This window comes from Rhinoderma darwinii, chromosome 9, assembly GCF_050947455.1.
Source record: "Rhinoderma darwinii isolate aRhiDar2 chromosome 9, aRhiDar2.hap1, whole genome shotgun sequence".
Classification (NCBI taxonomy): Eukaryota; Metazoa; Chordata; class Amphibia; order Anura; family Rhinodermatidae; genus Rhinoderma; species Rhinoderma darwinii.
Window position 1 is genome coordinate 99,643,508 of NC_134695.1, and position 20,848 is coordinate 99,664,355.

Below are 20,848 nucleotides of genomic sequence, written 5' to 3' on the forward strand. Positions count from 1 at the left end.
AAGCACTGAATCCGTAACATGATGGACACCATCTAGGCCTAACAGGACCTATAGACTTTAACCCCTTCGGGACGAAGACATTTTTTGATTTTTCATTTTCGTTTTTCACTCCCCGCATTCCAAGAGCCATAACTTTATTTTTCCATCAATAGTGTGGTGTGGGGGCTTATTTTTTGCAGGAGGAGTATTAGTTTATTTTGGAACCATTGATAGTTCCATATAATGTACTGGGGAAACTGAAAATAAATTATTTGCGGGCTGAAAATGGAAAAAACTGTGATTCCTGAATTGTTGTTTGGGTTTTGTTTTTACGGCTTTCACCGTACGGTAAAAATGACAACTTTATTCTGTGGCTCAATACGATTACGGTGATATCAAATTTATATAGTTTTTTTTAATATTTTACTACTTTTATTGATAATAAACTTTTTGTTAAAAAAAAAATGTTTTGTGTCGCCACCTTCTGTGAGCCATACATTTTTTATTTTTTCACCGATTGAGCGATGTCAGGGCTTATTTTTTGCGAGACGAGCTTTAGTTTTTATCGGTACCATTTTTTGGTACATAAAACTTTTTGATCACTTTTTATTACATTTGTTTGCAAAGCTAAGTTGACCAAAAAACAGCAATTTTGGTGTTTTTTATTTTTTATGACGTTCACCGTGCGCGCTAAATAACACTATATTGTAATAGTTCAGACTTTTACGGACGCAGCGATACCAATTTTGTTTACTTTTTTTTTTTTTTTTACATTACTTTAGGGGGGAAATGCGAAAAATATTTTTTTTTAAACTTTTAATATGTTTTATTTTTTTCCGTACTAAAAACTTTTTTTAACTTCTTTTCACACACTTTACTAGCCCCCCTAGGGGACTTGAACCAGCGATCATTAGATCGCTGGTACAATATACAGCAATACTAACGTATTGCAGTATATCGTCATTTCTACAGGCATCTGTTAAGTTGAGTAAAGGCCATAACAACCGTCGTCATACCCAGATCTCACTCGGACGGGGGGGCGATGAGCTGTTAGAGTGGGCCGTCCCCCTCTTTTCAACGCCTCAGATGCTGCGGTCGCGATTGATCGCAGCATTTGAGGGGTTAAACACCCAGGAGCAGCATGATCGCTGCTCCTGGCTGTTAGTCTCAGGTGTCCGCTGTCAAATACAGCCGACACCTGCAGCATATGGAGCGCGCTCCAAACATCACCCCCCACACCCGGACGTAATGGCACATCTGGGTGCGCAAATGGGTTCCGTCGGCTTTACACCATGGTGTCTGTCATTTTACCGGACAAAACAAAAAAATGTTGCACTATTTTGTCTGCCATTTTTGCCCGGATTTGCGATGGAGGCCCCAACGCAGATAAATGAGGTAAGAGAGGCCAAAAAGTGCAGTAGGGCTCATACTATCATAGTTTGTAAGGCCAAAAAAAGACAAATGACCATCCAGGTCAGCCCATTATTCTGCAATCTTGATCCAGAAGAAGACAAAAAACCCCATGAGGCAGAATCCAATTTTCCTCATCTTAGGGAAAAAATTCCTTCCCGACTCTAATATGGTGATCAGAATAATCTCTGGATGAACGACCCAGCTACAGTAATATAGTAACATAACTTGTAATATTAATATTATTATACTCAAGAAAGGAAACCAGGCCTCAAATAATAACTTCATACAGTACCAAAATAATTCTAGTTCTGACAGACCTACACCGGACAAGGGGTTATCTACGTTGGACAAGCCCAGCAATAGAGATGTATGGGTGAAGGCATCAAACAATACTTTGCTCCCTTTGTACCTTCCATATTGACTCATTCGTCTTTGATCAATTAGGCCTCATACGCACAAACGCAAAAATGTGGATGAATTGCGGACCCATTCATTTCTATGGGCCCATACACACGACCGTGGTTTCCACGGTCCGTGCATTGCCCGGGGGCCCGGCCCGCAAAAAAATAAGACAAGTCATTATACGGGCCGCATTTGCGGTCCGGGCTCGTTGAAATCAATGTTTGCACGGTCCGCGATTTGCAGACGGCCCGCAGACGACACTCCGCGGCCGTGTGCACGAGGCCTAATGATTTACACTTATGCAAAAACTTTTTACATATCTGCGCCCAAACCTCCAAGTGTCATTTATAATTCACACCTCATTGTCTTTATTTCTCCATTTTTAAAGTTTTGCTTTTGAAGTTTGTACATGGGCTAAAACATTTTTTTTTTTTTTATCACAGTAAACAGTATAAACAAAGATCAGTAGGAAAGTGGGAATTGTTGAAAGGGGTGATAAAAAATAGCTCCAGGCTTCATATTCACACGTTGGAGCCCGAGCAGCAGAATTTCCGTATGACAGCTCCTCTCCTACCAGACTCTATTACATTATTTACCTCTTATAACATAACACTCCATTAATGCTCCTTCAGGTCCTGTTGCTTTTCCCGAGTTCAAGAAAAAAAATAAAAAATTTCGCCGGCGCAGAATTCTCCGCTGTTAGTGACTCGTTAATACTGCTCGGTAGAGATCATTATTAAAAAGACTGATCTGTGGCCATTATTTCATGGCTCATTTTCTGCTTCAGCTACTGGATTTCTAGGGTATTGGTCTCCAGTGAAATTAGTGGTAAAGAAGGCGCCAATATTCGCTTTATAGGAAGAGTTTGTTCCCTGCTGTCATCTTACAGTTTATGTCTTTTAGTCACATAAAGAACACAGTGCAGATCTCGTTGGGCATTTCAATCAGTGCTCCTTCTAAGGGGGGAACGCTGCTGCCCATGAGGACGGTTAAAGCAAGGGTTAACAATAGTCAGATGCAGTATTTAAAACAGAGCCCTCCCGGTCAGCGATCAAACGACCGTCCGCCGCGGCTACATCTGTATTCTGTTCAAACTTGTTCAGTTGAAGAAGAAAAAAATTGCTTTTAACACATGTTCTGGGCTGAGGCGTTGGATTTGTGAGAGTGTCAGACTCTAAATATACAAGCTTAGTTTTGTACATCAGAAATATAATGAAGCCTTGAGAGACACTGGTCTGCCAGGGTTTTTATGGCGAGATCCAACGCTGCATTATCTGATCCGTTTATAGAACAGAGGCTTCTAAAAAGATAACAGGGATCTGTAGGTAAGAATTCCCTTTAATATCAATAATTTCAGGAGTTGCTGAAAGAGCCGACATAATAGCAGAATCGGTTAGGGCCCACACAGGTGCCTTCTTAAAGGGGACACGAACCTTTAATCATCTACTAGAATACATAATAATTTCCCTATATAGTGATGCAAACAAAATTGAGCGTGCATAATGAGAATGCTCCCCAGGGGCATAGCTATAGGGGATACCGAGGTAGCAATCGCAACCTGGGCCCTGTGGCCACATAAGACATCAGTATTATAAATGGCACATGGCAGGTGTGGAACCTGTTACCGATTTTGCATTGGGGACCAGAAGCTTCAAGCTACACCTCTGTCCACATTATATTTAAAGGAGTGTTCCAGTTTCAGTAAATATTGCTTATTCATAATATATTGAAAAGTTAAACGTTTTTCCAATATACTTTCTGTATTAATTCAAAGCCGTTTTCAAGATCTCTGCCTGCTGTCATTCAATATTAACCTTCATTAAAATCTGCTCTGGTCACGTGATGGACACACAGGTACACGGCTCGTTAGAAGAGACACACTGTAACAGTAAGGCCATGTTCAGAGGTGGTGAGTTTGTCGTGAATTTACAGTGCAGATTCTGCATTGACAATCCGCAAGTACTGTACAATGTGGGTAAATGGGGTTTTTAAAAACCCATTGTCAATTCTCACGTAGCGGATATTTCTTCTGCGGATTTTAGGGCATGCTGCAGATTTTAAATTTATGTTGCAGATTTGCTATGGATTCTTAGGGCATGACCACACATGGCGGAATTCCTCCGCAACTGTCCGCATCAATGCCGCACCTAATCCGGGTTGCGGATTACGGCTGCGGATCTGCACAAAATGTGCAGAAAATTGATGCGGACTGGCCGCTGCGGACTGCAGGAAAAGTGCTTCCCTTCTCCCTATTCAGTGCAGGATAGAGAGAAGGGACAGCACTTTCCCTAGTGAAAGTCAAAGAAATTCATACTTACCGCCCGTTGTCTTGGTGACGCGTCCCTCTTTCGGCATCCAGCCCGACCTCCCTGGATGACGCTCCAGTCCATGTGACCGCTGCAGCCTGTGCTTGGCCTGTGATTGGCTGCAGCCGTCACTTAGAATGAAACGTCATCCTGGGAGGCCGGACTGGAGACAGACGCAGGGAGTTCTCGGTAAGTATGAACTTATATGTTTTTTTACAGATACATGTATATTGAGATCGGTAGTCACTGTCCCAGGTGCAGAAACAGTTACTGCCGATCGCGTAACTCTTTCAGCACCCTGGACAGTGACTATTTACAGACGTCTCCTAGCAACGCTCCCGTCATTACGGGAGCCCCATTGACTTCCTCAGTCTGGCTGTAGACCTAGAAATACATAGGTCCAGCCAGAATGAAGAAATGTCATGGTAGTAAAAACAATACGCTCCGCAGCACACATAAGATCTGCGGACTTCATTGCGGAATTTTGACTCTCCATTGAAGTCAATGGAGAAATTCCGCCATGAGTCCGCAACCAGTCCGCCACTGCTCCGCAACAGACAGAGCATGCTGCGGACACCAAATTCCGCTCCGCAGCCTATGCTCCGCAGCGGAATTGTACGCATCGTGTAAACGAACACTGCTAAATTAAAGTGAAAGTCAATGGAGAAACGGCTCCGCTGCGGATTAACGCTGCGGAGTGTCCGCAGCGGAATTTAAGTGAAATTCCGCCATGTCTGAACCCGCCCTAACAGCACAAAAATGTGTTACATGCGGCTGTTGCAGAGATTTGCTGTGGTTTTTCAAAGGCAGATTTTTTTCTGCATCTGGGACCTAACCTAATTAGTTCTGCACATTTGAGTCCATCACATGACCAGGAAAAATATCTAACCACTCTAGCGCTAGCTAATGCTCTGCCCGGGGACTTCGGCCATGGGGAAGCTTCTGACGTCACTGTCCATATATGTACAATGACTTCCAGAGTTTCCCCAGGGCCAGAGTCCCTGGGCAATATATCCCACTGAATGGCATACAGTGGGATACATTCTGGTTTGCCATCAGAAGATGAGGGCCTAAGTTGTCAATTAGGCCTGAGCTACACAAAGACTTTTTGTAGCGCTACTTGATTGAATGGCAGCTGCAGTCTGGGCTGGCCCACAGGGTGCATCACTCCAGCAGGTGGAAGGGGGCGCTGCGCTGGTTCCCCTCCCCTGCTTGTGTTTCAGAAGCGCCCGGGCCCGGCAACTCAGCAGCTGCCTTTCCGCCCGGGCACTACTCTCAGTGGCGTCGCTACCGCTGTAGCAGCGATAGAGGCGGCGGCGCCGCTAGCACCTGCTGTGGCTGCTACAGCGGTAGTGACGCCACATTCAATAGTATCTGCGTCCTTAGGACGCAGATACTATTGAACACTATAGCAGAGCAGGGAGGTATCTCCTTGCTCTGCTATCTACTAGCGCCACTGTAGCTCCCTGAAGGAGCGGAATCGCCTTGTGGCCGGGGATTTAGATCCTGGACGGAGCACTTGATGTCTCTGTCCATATAAATCAATGGGAAGCTGTTGGCAGACATGTTTCAAAGCGTAATACAAGTATTTTGCGATCCACAATACACCTGAAAATAAGCCGTGTGAACATGGCCTCACAAATCAAGGCAATATTTACTGGAGGGGAGAAGATAATTGATTACAAAAATTTGTTTCAGAACCCCTTGACATGTTTCTCTATCTCACGGAGTTCTCAAGGATTTTGGGGCTATCTTTGATCAGCATTCATTTACCAGCAGAAATGTACTGGTGTAAAACCACCTTAAATCATACATTTCCAGCAGGAATAATACAACTGAGTTCTAAATAAAGATGCTAGAGAATTGTTTTCTTATGGGGAATACAAGTATTTACTATAATAGACATGCCAGGATAGCTGATAGAACCTCTTTAAATCAGTGACTTACTGGTGACATCTTCTCTGATTAGTGTCATTCTCTTTCCTTTTCTTGTGCATCTGACCCAGAACGCTATGAAAACTTTGGGCTAATTCACACTTGCTTATGAAAAATACAGATCAAAATTGGATGCGCAAGACGGACAATTTGTTTTTATATAATTTGTTAAATTTTTGTGTGGGTTTCCGATGACAAGATCAAAGAGGGGATTCCCCTTTGATCATGTCACGGACCGCGGCGATCAAAGGTTTCAACAGCTGGGGTTGAAATGTTTTCCGACCCCAACTGTAATTAGCAGGCTGCCCTAATATTAGGAGCTGTAAGTTACAGCTCCTGCTTAGAGGATGAGCGCTCACAAAAGTGCTCATCAGCATCTTCTACAGCGACGCCAAAAGACGTCGCTGTAGACGAAGCACCTGCACCACTTGCCGTCAAAAGACGGTGGGCGGTCATTAAGGAGTTAATTGTTTTTATCAGGCAGCCTTTGTTATTTATTGGGTTACGTAACCTAACCTGATAAAGATATATAGTACTAATCATGTGCTGGTTTACTACATAGTTTTGTGGTATACTTTTATAGATGTTGTTACCATGTGGTATACCACAGTACGTACTAAGAGGGACATCAGATTTTGGATAGACCCAAAATAATTCAAACCCCAGACCAGACCCCTGAATTAATTCAGGCCCCAGACCAGACACCTAAATTATTTCAGACCTAGACCAGACACCTAAATAAATTCTGGCCCCAGATACCTAAATTAATCTAGATCCCAGACCAAATGCCTAAATTAATTCAGACCGTAGACCAGACACCTAAATTAATCTAGACTCCAGACATCTAAATTAATCTACACCCCAGATCAGATCCCTAAATTGATCCAAACCCCAGACCCTTAAATTAATCCAGACCCCTTAATTAATCCAGACCCCTATATTAATCTAGACCCCAGACCAGACCTCTAAATTCATCCAGGACCCTTATTAAAATCAGACCCAGACCAGACCCCTAAATTAGTCCAGAGCCCAGACCCCTAAATTAGTTTATACGCAAGACCAGACCCCTAAATCCAGACCAGACAAGAAAAAATATTCAGGCCCCAGACCGGACTCCATAAACTTACCCTTCTGGCTCCACGGCTCCTCTACAGGTCGAGACGCCACCTCACATAGAGTCCATCGCCAACAGTGGCGTCTGGAGATGAAGAGGAACCCAGGAGCATGGAGGGTATGTATTATCAGCCGTCATCTGTTAGATTAATCCAATGGATAACATCTGATAGAAAAAATGCAGTGGCGGTTTATAATATAGGCACTTTGAGTGGCCATGGGTCCCCCGGGAGACTCGGGCCCCGGTAGCCACCTAAAAAGTTTTTATAATAGTCCGCCCTTGCTTTTTAGCAGGTCACTTATACTGTATATTCAAGTATTTGCCAGAACATAACCTACATTTTAAATTTTATGTCCTAAAGCAACAATTACTAAAGATTTGAACTTGGTTTATTCTTTTATTTCTGTTTCTATCAGCCTTTTGTAACAATCAATTTGGTCATTTGAAATATGGCTCGCTATGTGAGGTAGACATAACTAGCTCTGTACTATCAATGAGCTAGATTTGTGCCTCGCACATTTCAGCCATTTCTGCGTTATTTTAGTAAACAAAACTGGAAACTGATGCAGGACCATAAGTCTCACCCATTGCCTTACCGTAGGTGTTGTCAGTCAACTTTCTTCAAACCCTAAATGGAATATGTATCATGATCAATTACATTCCTCCTCAACCTCTCTCATATTGTTTTTCCTGGTGTCAGTCTTTACTACACTTCTGGCATTCTATTCATGGAGTTGAAGCCTTATAACATAAATAGAATTTACATGGTGAGGTGAATGTTTATCATGAGCAGACAATGCTGCACAGAATGGGAACTGCAAACTACGGGGTCTCCTGAAATAGTAATAATAAGTGTCTCCTGCAAGAGTCTATGGATTATACTACAAGCCAGGTCCTGGATTAGAATTACGAAGAACCTGTCACTGCATATACATATTTGTGGTATGCCAAAGAAATTATTACTAGGCAAATGTTATGATAATTTTTGTGATCCTGGGGGCCGCGAATATCTGCAGTGGTCTATACATGATGATAAGAACAAAAAAGGAGAATATATTGCTGTGGAAATGAATGATCATGGAGAAAAAGACCTTGGAAGGAACGTCTCCCCCTCCAAAAAAGAAGCACATTGAATATACCAAGTTTAGTTATATGGAATATTTCACATAATAAGAGTATATAGTAGTAAAACTTCAGCTCAAACTAATAGGACAGTCGCTGCCATTAAAAATTTTTATTACATTAATGATTTCTCCAGTTTAATATTATGTTGTAATAGGGTTCTCAGTTTTATTTGTTTGATAGTTTTTATGCCCATAATAATCATTTACCACCTATCCACAGGATTAGGGGAAAAAAAATGTTTTTTATTATATCCTTCGATCACTTTTTTACATCCAAACAAAATCAAAGACAAGCAAAAATATTATAAAGCCCCAGTTAATACTTAAAAGAAACAAAGAACATAAGACTTGCCTAATATTCCCTATTTGTCTACCTTTTAAATGTGTATTAATGAATGAGCGGGATACGAGGACCCTCTAAATAAGGGTCAAGCAAATCCCCAGCAAATGCAGGTATGAAAAGTTCATTATTTCCTTAATAAAGTCTCCTAATTGAGCTTCTTCCGGAACGAAATCCAAAAGACTCTCTATAAAGCTGATAGTTTAATAGCACGGCTGACCTCTCCCTTCAGGATGCGCTGACCCAGATGTCGTGTACTGTCCGCTCTACTGATGAGCCTTTGAAAATATGAAGCCTGTAAGCAAAGATGAAAAACACTAATAGAAAAGTATTTTACTTCTCCAAGATCAGAGGTGACGTAAGTAATGAACATTTATACCCACTCCTGCATATTATCACTTCAAAGGGAGGCTGTGTATTTGCCTTGAAAATGTTTGACAACAGGACATTAAAAAAAAGTATAAATGAGCAGAAGTATTTATACAATAGATACAACATTCAAGTACTAAGGGAGTAGTATACACATCTATGTACCAACATATAATACTTATACTCAGTGGTGTGAAGTTTTGAGTTAAAGTTGCCTAGCAACCAACTGTCTTCCTCTCTGGGTGACCACTATTCCAGTTCATGTACCTACAGGAAGTTTTTATTTTTTGCTGTACAAGTGACTGCCTCTCCATGCTACACAGACTTGTTGTTGGTTCCTCAGGTAGCAAGGAGTATAGCACAAAAAAATGGTGCAATGTGTGCAATGTGCAGGAATATGAAGTGTTACAGTATGTGTTGACTGAGAGGGAGGTCTAGGGGGGGACATTGTATAGAAATGGATACGGCTTTAATGTACACACTAAGCTCATAAACATGTGTGTCTATGTACTGCTTTTCCTCACATACAGCTATGATTAAGGTAGGACCCCAGGGGTTCAAAACGCGCAAGCCTGGTCCCGAGATTTTCATTTTAACCGTTCTGTTTTTAAAATGACTGAATAAAACCATAGGTTTTTTTTACCAGAGTGCTGGATACACCAATTTTTTTTTGTCCACTTCCATTGTACTGTATGATAATGTTTTATATCAGAGGTGGACTGATACTGGCATGGCCTTTGGCTGGAGCTAGTGACATCACTGAACAGGGAGCGATGACATCATTGCAGCATATGTATTTACCTACTCCCTGGCAGCTCCTAATAATCACAATGAACCATTGAAGACCTATTGTGTGTCCATCAAGTGCCAGACTATCAGGAATATTTCTAAACCGGCATGAGACTAGTGACACGCCAGATTATCAGGATTTATGAAAAGCCCAGAAGAAATCATGGTAACATTGGGATTTGAACTCAGGACCCCAGCGCTACAAGGCAACATTGTGAACTACACAGTGACCACATCTTACATAATAACCACTGAGAACAAAAACTTGACTTTCTCTTTTATGTAACCCTTACTAAACCGTCTCTTTAGAAGAAAGACTTTTACCACGGTTCATATTTTTCAATACCTTTACACATTATTATAATAGATGGTAAAATATAAACACACTTCTTCCATACAGCAAACAAATCAGTCTCCCAGTGCCCCCAACAGGTCACATTTAAAAACGATCATTAACCACTTTTGTATTCTCCATTGCTATCTACACAGCACCAGCTTCGGACTAGGATTCCTTGGGCCCACCAGAGAAGATGATTCTGAGGGCCCACCCTCCATCTATATAGAACATATACATGTCCACTTCAATTCATCATGATCCTTGTTGTTATCATTGAACACATAGGAAATATAATCAATAAGATCTTATAGGTCATTTGTGAATCATCCCATATGAAATAGAAACTAGTAGTAAGTGATTGGCCCCAAAGAGCTCCAAACGGGCTTGTTTTCTGCTGGACCTTTAAGGACCATTATTGTGTTAGAGCCTGGAGCCATCGGAGAATCCTCTGGTTCAATGGTGGGCCAGTCCAACCCTGCACAGCACCCAATAAGCGAGGTGTAAGTGACAGAGGATATGGCAGTATTAATAATTGCTTGATGTCTCAAATAAACTTATGCCAACTGCCTTTAAACTAATGTGCCCCATAATGGCGGAATTGGAACTGTTAACTATTGTCTAAATGATTATTCAGCCGACTGCTGTGACTGCCTTCAAAGGGTGTCCTGAGGATAACCCCTTTTTTAGTTGAAGGTGGTCCAAAATCAGCTTATCGCTGCAGGTCCTACTTTAGAAACCCACCCCCGGTTATCCACTATTATAGCTAGGGGAAGCTGTAGTTGTTCATACCTTTCTCCTGGTAGGAAATATCCGACCATGGGATACATGGACTGGCTGTATAGGAAGAGCCACCGCTCTAACTAATAGGGTACCAAGTGGGCAACGCCGTACCATGACATTCATATACCCTAACAAGGCATATGGAAATGGGTTGTCTACATGAGACAACCCCCTATATGTGTCCCTTTAAATACATGTGCAATCTGGCAGTAAATAGATGTTCTTATCAATGTCCTGGGGCACACTGTTTTTAGACATATGATGTATTAAATAGTCAAGATGGCAACCATACTAGTTCCTATACTGACATGCTACTGTATCTCATACTGTGCAACATTCATACTCCCTTAAAGTGTCCCTCCACTTGTATTCTCCCGCTAAATCGGACATTGAGGGTAGGCTTGCAATGGCAATCATATGACGCCCGGAGGGTATTGTGCCCGAGTATCAACCAGAATTGGACGCATTCGCAATGCTCTCTGAGCATCAAAAGGTTGATCTCTAAATGTCCAAAGTCAGTTCGGTGGCAGAGTATGACTGGATGGACACTTTAACTGTTTCGGTATGCCCACATTTCGGTGAGACAACTCCCCTCCCAAGGAGGCTCCACCTGGTCCTACAAAAGTTATTACATTTGTCAGTCCTGATCCTGATGCAGTGTACACGTTCCAATATTCCTCTTAAAACACATAAAATAAATATTTTTAAATATATTTTCCGTGTAAATTTATGTTTAGAAAAATCTGATTAATAAAACCACGACATACAATTGATAGGATATTACTGTGTTCAATCTGCTTTTCCGCTTTAATGTTCTTAGCACAGACTAAGGCTACATTCACACGAACGTGGCCAACCTCGGACGTGAAAAACTGCAGGTGCACATGTTTGGGACGCGTTATCACACGTCCCCCATAGACTAGAGTCTATGGAAGGATGCGTGAAGCGCAAAAAAATAGGACATGTCCTATTTTTCCAGGGACCCTTCACACGCTCCATTGAAACAACGGTTGTGTGAATGGTGCCATTAAAATACATGAGCCCATGTGACAACCGTTGTTTTAATGGCCGTCACACAGACATGATACACGCACGTCTGAATGAGCCCTAAAGAAGTTTGAACAGCTTGTTTGCTAGGGATACTCTTCCTAAGGGCTCATTCGGACGAGCGTGTTCCGCCAGATAGTCACTGACTGTAAAAAATTGACAAGAAGTCTTATAAGCACCAATATAAAAATTTTCTGTCTCTTACTGTTTTTTAATCAGATTTTTGTAAGGATAACGTTAGGTGGAGAAACTGATATGTGAGAAATAGTCATGTGACCATCACACACTTACAGGACAAAATGACAAATATTCGCGTATTTCACATTTACAATGTATTTCTATTGGAGCGTGACACTAAGGGAAGCAGATTTGTGGCTAGGGGCAGGATTGACCATGTAGGAATGAGGGCAGTGACCGACGACCCAGCTCTTTAGACAGTTGCAGCACTTCTTAAAGGGATATTCCAAGAGTAGAACTTTATGACATATCCTTAGGATATGTCCTATATGTAGGCGGGGTCTCATGGCTGGGTATTTTACCTATGGGGTGCCTTGGAGCCCTTCAGACCCCAGATGTAAAGGAGTGGAGAGATTTCTCCATTATCCGTTATAATGCGTTTAATTAACCCAACCCAAGTGTATCATGACTCTATTATATGAAGGTGTAAGAGTGACGTACATAGGCAGTGAGGCCCCTATGGGACAACTGGAGTATGGCGGCCTAGCCAAGTAGGCCTCATTCCCTTATTTAATAGGTAGTGACCGCCGGTGCAGATTTCCCTTCTCTAAGGTCCCATGCACACGACCGTAAAAAACCTCCGTTATTGCGGACCGCAATTGCGGTCCGCAAAAACGGAGCCATTCACTTTCATTGAACACTGACACCTTTCCGTAGCACTGCGGAAGGGTGTCCGTGCCGTGGAAATGTTGCGGGAATTATGGAATATGTCCGTTCTTTCGCATTTTGCGGGACGTGCTCCCATACTTTGTATGGGAGCACGGCCCGAAAATGCGGCTGTCAGTCAGCGGCCGGCCGTGCCCGCAATCGCAGGCCGTGATTGCGGGCACGGTTGTGTGCATGGGGCCTAAGGCTTTATTCAGCAGAACGTAGAATACGTCCGTGTAACGGTTGTTAAAACAACGGCCGTCACATGGACGCATGTATCTCAATGGGGCTGTTCACTCGGCCGTTGTTTCAACGGACCGTGTGAAGGGTCCGTTGAAAAATAGAACACGTCCTATTTTGTTCTGTTTTCACTGATCCCTCCATAGTCGCAAGTCTATGGGGATCCGTGAAGACGGGACCCGCACGGGGGGCAACACGGATGTGAAAAACTGAAGTTTTTCACCTCCAAGTTTCCCCACAGTCGTCTGAATTTGGCCTATGCATGTGAAAAGCGAATCCAAGGATCATAGAAAGGAGATGGGTGGGGGGACAAGCATCAACTCTTCCTATCTCAGGTGATTGGGGGTGTCAACCAGCACCAGAAGGGGGCCTCATTTTTATTTCTGCTATGCCCCTGGTGATAAGCTTATAAAATGTAAAGACTGGGTGCCAAGACCACTCTCATTCTGCCCCTATTTGCGGCAGAAATTTACCCAAATTCCCCACCGTCATATTAATTACACAAAATTTACGTGGAGCTCCCCTTTAAGACACACAAACCCAATACTTCCCCACTAAATGGAATATTTCCGGCGCACACAAAGAATAGAAGTCGTTTTGCTTATCTTTTCCGCATATGTAAAAAACATTCACAATTGAATTCTACGGAAAGCCGTGCGTCGAATGATTAAAATCTGCGCATAGTTAACCCTCTAGTTACCACTGTGCCCCCAGGCATTGATAAACAGTGTCAAGCATTCCAGCCCCAAAGAGGTTAATCCTTCAGCTCGCTCCATAGGAGCCGGATTATAGAGCGTCTAAGAACTCCGCACTTCAGGAAATGTGGATAAAGTCCCCCTCATTGTCCAGCCGCAGATTTTACCGATGATTAATAACAATACGCAAGAGATTTTTTTCCCTAAAGAAAAGCTAATACATTTTGTTAGAGAGATGGAGAATCAAAAGGATGGAGGAAAAAAAGGGACACAACGGCAGCTACTGCAATTTATGGATTTTCTGGCTTAAAAGCTTATATTTATATCTGTCGCTTTGGCACCTAACGACAAGTAAATCCCTTTCTTTGCAGCTCCTTTCGCTTCCACAAAGAGGTAAAAGCTTGGAGTCACACCAGTTCACCGTATGAGTTTATTACTTTGTATTTCATTCCTTGAAATAGTAACTTAGCCTGCGTTGTGCTGATCAGAGCGGCTCAATACCCGGCTCCTAAAAATGGTTCTATCAGGCGTTTTTCATATTGAAATGTATCATATGCAAATCACCTGCCGACTTAACCCCTTCACTTCAAAGCAATCAAAACAGGGCAGGGGGGGTAATAATCACAGTTATTAGAACAAGTGACGCAGTAAGATGACGTTAATGATTGACGCCATCGCTTTAACCCTATATATTGTCGTAAAGTATATCTTATGAAGTATAATTATAGTGCTATATTAAGTATATCCTTTGTTTGGCTTCATTCTTATGCTCTTACATGAGGAATATATAATTTTGCATTATAATAACACATGTCTTAATGTTTTAGATGACAATTTTCAAGCTTGAGGTTTTTAGCATGTACAATATTGCCCCCTCCTGGACAGTTTTGTCACTGCGGCCAATTGTTCTTCAATGCGGTATGTTTGAATAAAGGGCTTTGTTATGGAGGGACATGTAAACTTTGTTGTCGACCTATGAGTTCCCTGTGAAAATACAGCCTTTTATTGAACAATACTTGTGTTTGAACTCGCAAGTAAACGTATTTTGACTTCTATTAGCCATGCACTATATGCCAATGAGGCTGGTCCTACAGTGTCACCTTAGGGATAGCAGGGTAAGGTAGAAAATTAACCAATTTAGAAGCTTAAGTTTGGTGCTAGGTAAGTATACTGTGATGACGGGTGGATCAAATTGGCAATGATATGACAATTGGGTCACCAGTGGCCCTGAGGGTTTAACATCATAAATAGGGCCTGACATAATAGGCAGTGGCGTAACTACCGCCGTAGCAGCAGTAGCGGCTGCTACGGGGCCCGCGGCATGAGGGGGCCCGTGTCGCCCGCCGGCACGGGCCCCCACCATGGCCGGAGGCTCCGCTAGCAGCCGCTATGGCTGCTACAGCGGGACGCCACTGAACAGTACGGCAGAGCAGGGAGGTATCTCCCTGCTCTGCCATTAAGCAAAAGACATGTATCCCCTATCCACAGGACAGGGGATACATGTGTGATCGCTGGCAGCGATAGGGAGAACAGGGGACTGAAAGTCCCCTGAAGTTCTCCATCACAAACCTCGGACATCCGGGGTCTGTGTCGGCAGCTCCGTAGAAATGAATGGAACGCCGGTGCCGCTTGTGCGCATGCGTGACCAGCGCTCCATTCATTTCTACAGAGCTGCGCAGACGCCGGAAGTCAGAGGTTAGTCATGGAGAACTTCAGGGGGACTTTCGGTCCCCCGTTCTCCCTATCGCTGCCAGCGATCACACATGTATCCCCTCTCCTGTGGATAGGGGATACATGTCTTTTATTAGGACACACTGTAGGTCGCATTTTTTTAGGAGGGGGGATGCTGTATGGCGTTCCCTACAGGGGGGGGAACGCTGTATGGCATTCCCTACAGGGGGGGGGGACGCTGTATGGCGTTCCCTACAGGGGGGACGACGCTGTATGGCGTTCCCTACAGGGGGGGGACGCTGTATGGCGTTCCCTACAGGGGGGGGGGACGCTGTATGGCGTTCCCTCCAGGGGGGGGACGCTGTATGGCGTTCCCTACAGGGGGGGGACGCTGTATGGCGTTCCCTACAGGGGGGCTGTATGGCGTTCCCTACAGGGGGGCTGTATGGCGTTCCCTACAGACCCCCCCTGTAGGGAACGCCATACAGACTCCCTGTAGGTAACGCCATACAGTCCCCCCTGTAGATAACGCCAGACAGCCCCCTCTGTAGGGAACGACATACAGCCCCCCCGTAGATAACGCCATACAGTCCCCCCTCTAGATAACGCCATACAGCCCCCTCTGTAGATAGCGCCATAGAGTTCCCCCTGTAGATAGCGCCTTTCAGTCCCCCTGTAGATAGCGCCATACAGCCCCCCTGTAGATAGTGCCATACAGCCCCCCTGTAGATAGCGCCATACAGCCCCCCCTGTAGATAGCGCCATACAGCCCCCCCATGTAGATAGCGCCATACAGCCCCCCCTGTAGATAGCGCCATACAGCCCCCCTGTAGATAGCGCCATACAGCCCCCCCCTGTAGATAATGCCATACAGCCCCCCTGTAGGGAACGCCATACAGTCCCCCCTGTAGGGAACGCCATACAGTCCCCCCTGTAGGGAACGCCATACAGTCCCCCCGTAGATAACGCCATACAGTCCCCCCGTGGATAACGCCATACAGCCCCCTCTGTAGATATCTACAAAGGGCTGTATGGCGTTATCTACAGAGGGGGCTGTATGGCGTTATCTACAGAGAGGGCTGTATGGCGTTATCTACAGGGGGGCTGTATGGCGTTATCTACAGGGGGGCTGTATGGCGTTATCTACAGGGGGGCTGTATGGCGTTCTCTGCGGGGGGCTGTATGGCGTTGTCTACAGGGGGTCAGTATGGCGTTATCAAAAGGGGGGGGGTTTGTAAAAAAGGCACTATCTACAAGGGGGGGGGTTGTGTGACACCCAGGGGAGGGGGGGCCCCAGTCAAAAGTTTGCTATGGGGCCCAGTCTTTCCTAGTTACGCCCCTGATAATAGGGTTCATAAGGTCAAGAGAGACACAACCCAGTCTGAAGCTAGGTTTGGAGAAGATCATTTACATCTGGGTAACTTTCATTTTAAAGAGGCTCTGTCACCAGATTTTGCAGCCCCTATCTGCTATTGCAGCAGATCGGCGCTGCAATGTAGATTACAGTAACGTTTTTATTTTTAAAAAACGAGCATTTTTGGCCAAGTTATGACCATTTTTGTATTTATGCAAATGAGGCTTGTAAAAGTACAACTGGGCGTGTTGAAAAGTAAAAGTACAACTGGGCGTGTATTATGTGCGTACATCGGGGCGTGTTTACTACTTTTACTAGCTGGGCGTTCTGACGAGATGTATCATCCACTTCTCTTCAGAACGCCCAGCTTCTGGCAGTGCAGACAGCGTGTTCTCGAGAGATCACGCTGTGTCGTCACTCACAGGTCCTGCATCGTGTCAGACGAGCGAGGACACATCGGCACCAGAGGCTACAGTTGATTCTGCAGCAGCATCGGCGTTTGCAGGTAAGTAGCTACATCGACTTACCAGCTAACGCCGATGCTGCTGCAGAATCAACTGTAGCCTCTGGTGTCGATGTGTCCTCGCTCGTCTGACACGATGCAGGACCTGTGAGTGACGTCATAGCGTGATCTCTGGAGAACACGGCTGTGTCTGCACTGCCAGAAGCTGGGCGTTCTGAAGAGAAGTGGATGATACTTCTATACACAACGCCCAGCTAGTAAAAGAAGTAAACACGCCCCGATGTACGCACATAATACACGCCCAGTTGGACTTTTACTTTTCAACACGCCCAGTTGTACTTTTGCAAGCCTCATTTGCATAAATACAAAAATGGTCATAACTTGGCCAAAAATGCTCGTTTTTTAAAAATAAAAACGTTACTGTAATCTACATTGCAGCACCGATCTACTGCAATAGCAGATAGGGGTTGCAAAATCTGGTGACAGAGCCTCTTTAAGTGAATGTCTATCTTTTAACGCCTTGTTATTTTCAGGTCCAACATTCTGTGCTGATGAATTTCTTAATATGTAATTCCAGAGGTCAGAGCTGTGTTTTTATAATATAGAGCTCCAAATCTGACGCATGAACATGAAGTAAAGTGATAAAATTATGGATGCTTGCAGCCACCACTTGAGGGAGATAAGAAAGTTACTGCATATTGGTCATACTTTGTAAACCCCTATGCTCCCCCTAGTGGTGACTGCAGGCTGCTAGAATTCCATCAATGAGCTCTATATTTGGGGGATTTGATCTCTATATAAGAAAAATGGGATTCTAACTTAAAGAAATATAAAATTCTGTGCTGATATCTGTTTGGAATTTAACAAAAACGGTGTTCGAGGGTAAATATTCATTTTAACTCACAAACAACTTATTAGTTCATGTATGATATAACTTGTGTGTAGTAATAATAATAGCAGATTAAGGCTGGGTTCACACTGAGTTTTTTTTACGAGTTTTCTGGCGCGGAAACCGCTCCGCAAAACTGGCCAAAAAACGTCCGAAAATGCCTCCCATTGATTTCAATGGGAGGCGGGGGCGGTTTTCTCCTGCGAGCGGTAAAACCGGCTCGCAAGAGAAAGAAGGGACATGCCCTATCTTCACGCGATTACACCTCTGACCTCCCATTGACATCAATGGGAGGCAGAGAAAGCGTATTTCGCGGCGTTTTATGCCTGCGGTGCTCAATGGCCGTGGGCAAAAAAGCCACCAAAAACGCAGCGAAATTCGGTGTGCAGGCAGAGGAAAATCTGCCTCAAACTTCCAAATGGAATTTTGAGGCAGATTTTCCGCCTGCAAAAAACTCTGTGTGAACCCAGACTAAATGTTGCATTGAAAAATGCCCTTGATCTTTTTAGCTGGAGGTTAAACATTCAGTGATTTCTTCTGGTGGACCCGAGGTATCTGAGACAAACACTGGAGCCAAGTCTAGGGAGACAATGATCAAATCTTGGGAAATACGTTGGAAAATCTCCTTGCCATGACTAATCCATGACTTTTTCATAACAATGGAAATTGTAGTGCATGGGACGTCTGTTAAACTTCTCTCAATATCTTATCACAGAAGAAGAAAGCAACAAGTGTCGGAGCTTCTTTTAAAATATTTCAGTAGAAGATGAAAAAAAGTTATTTTTCTTTTAAAGGGTTGGGTTCACCTTAAAAGATCATTTTAGGTGTCACTGAAAAGAGGTCATAAGCAAGTGACCCAGTTTCCTAAGGATTCATTCATGTCTCACCTCTCCAGAAGAAATCTGACGGTGCACTGGAACAACACTTTGTTCACGGTCCTGTAAGGATCGGCCTGGGTGGTGTGCCGCCCCAGTCAATTTCCCCACCTGCCACAGTCCTCAGAGTTTGCCCTTCTGCTCAACGGGAGGTTTATGTCCTCCATGAGCTCGTCTTAGGAAACCTCTGTTACGGTTTGACAGGTGTACCGCCCTAGTCAAATTCCCCGATACCTGCCTGTCACCCGCAACATACTCCAAGTGCCCGCCATATTACAGCGGCTCCAGCAGCTCTTCCACAATGACTCGATCACAGCAGATCTCTCTATCTCTCTCTATCTCTCTCTCTCTCTCTCTCTATCTGCAATCGCCAGGTTCCTCCTCTCTTCTACCCGAACTGAACACTTACTGGCAGGAACAGCAGCATAGTGACGTTCTGGCGCTGTTATGGAACGGTAATACAGACCTATGGCGTCTGGGCTGTACATCCCGAAGCCGAACAATTTAGAGCAGCCAGCGAGCCCTGTCATAAAATGTCAAAACATTACAGTGTAATAACATCAGCACAACATAACATGTCTTAAAGTGATATCACCACCAGGGTGGGGGGGACACAGTCAAAGTCATATCATATATACAAGCGCCATTATTGGCCACCTAAGTAAGTACACAGGCCGGGCTGATCACTCTTCCTGTGGAATGCCAGCTTGCGGAATAAAAACAGCAGCAGTAACAGCACATGTTAAAGGCACAGTGCACCCATAAAAAAATCCGAACTGGCATATACAGTATACGAACTAGGCAGCAGAGTCCCCTTTAAGGGACAGGGAATTTCCCTCACTCCCTTACAGCCCTAGACCTCCAGGAACTTTACCATTAACCCCTTCACTGCCCTACATCACCAGGTAATATCATAACTATTTAGGCATCATATGGCAGTTTTATTTGGACATAGAATGGCACCATTATATGGGAAATAAATAGCAGTATTATTTGGGCACTATATGGTAGTATTTTTTGGATACCATATGGTGGAATTATTTGGGAGCTAAATGGCTGTATTCTGTTCGGGCATTGTATGTCAGTTTTATTTGGCATTGTATGGCAGTCTTGTTTAGCATTGTATGATAGTATTATTTTTCATTGTATTTTAGTATTATTTAGCCTTGTATTTTAGTATTATTTAGCCTTGTGTTTTAGTATTATTTGGCATTGGATGATAGTATTATTTGGCATTGTATTATAGTATTATTTGGCATTGGATGGCAGTATTATTTGGCATTGTATTATAGTATTATTTGGCATTGTATGGTATTATTATTTGACATTATTCACAGTACTTGTATTATTTGGCATTGTATGGTATTATTCAGTGAGTGCTACATTGCTTGTTGCTCAGGGCCTCATTTCCTATCAAATTAACCCCCAGTCATAGGTGGGGGTCTGTACCATGTGATACCCCATCAATCTCTAGAAGACGTTTTGAGGTGCACCTTCGCTTAAAATGACGCATTTCAGATGATAGTCCAATATCATCATTTCTCTTTATGTCATGATAAAGTTCTCACCCTAAAAAACTTCATTTAAGAAAGAAAATAACTACTATAAGATGGATATATTCTCAGTTTGTAAGAAAAAACATCAAATCCCATTTCTTCTGTGATACTATTGTATCGTCTATGGGATTACCTGACCTGGTCCAAGTAACAAACAGGAAACGGGCGGCAGTCACTACATATAAAGATATATTGGTTGTGTCTACACTTCTACTTCTGAAAGGTGTGCTAGGTGCTTGTTATAGAGATTGGTACATATCAGAAGCGACCGGGCGGTGGTCACAA

General features: G+C 43.7%; 1 long non-coding RNA gene across 1 annotated transcript in view; it reads left to right on the forward strand.

Moving 5' to 3' along the window:
* The first annotated feature begins 8,882 nt into the window (after positions 1-8,882).
* Positions 8,883-20,848, forward strand: part of LOC142660524 (uncharacterized) — a 30,585-nt gene continuing 18,619 nt past the window's right edge. Inside the window, exon 1 of the long non-coding RNA XR_012850509.1 lies at positions 8,883-8,971. This is a non-coding gene — a long non-coding RNA (uncharacterized LOC142660524). The remainder of the gene's footprint in view (positions 8,972-20,848) is intronic.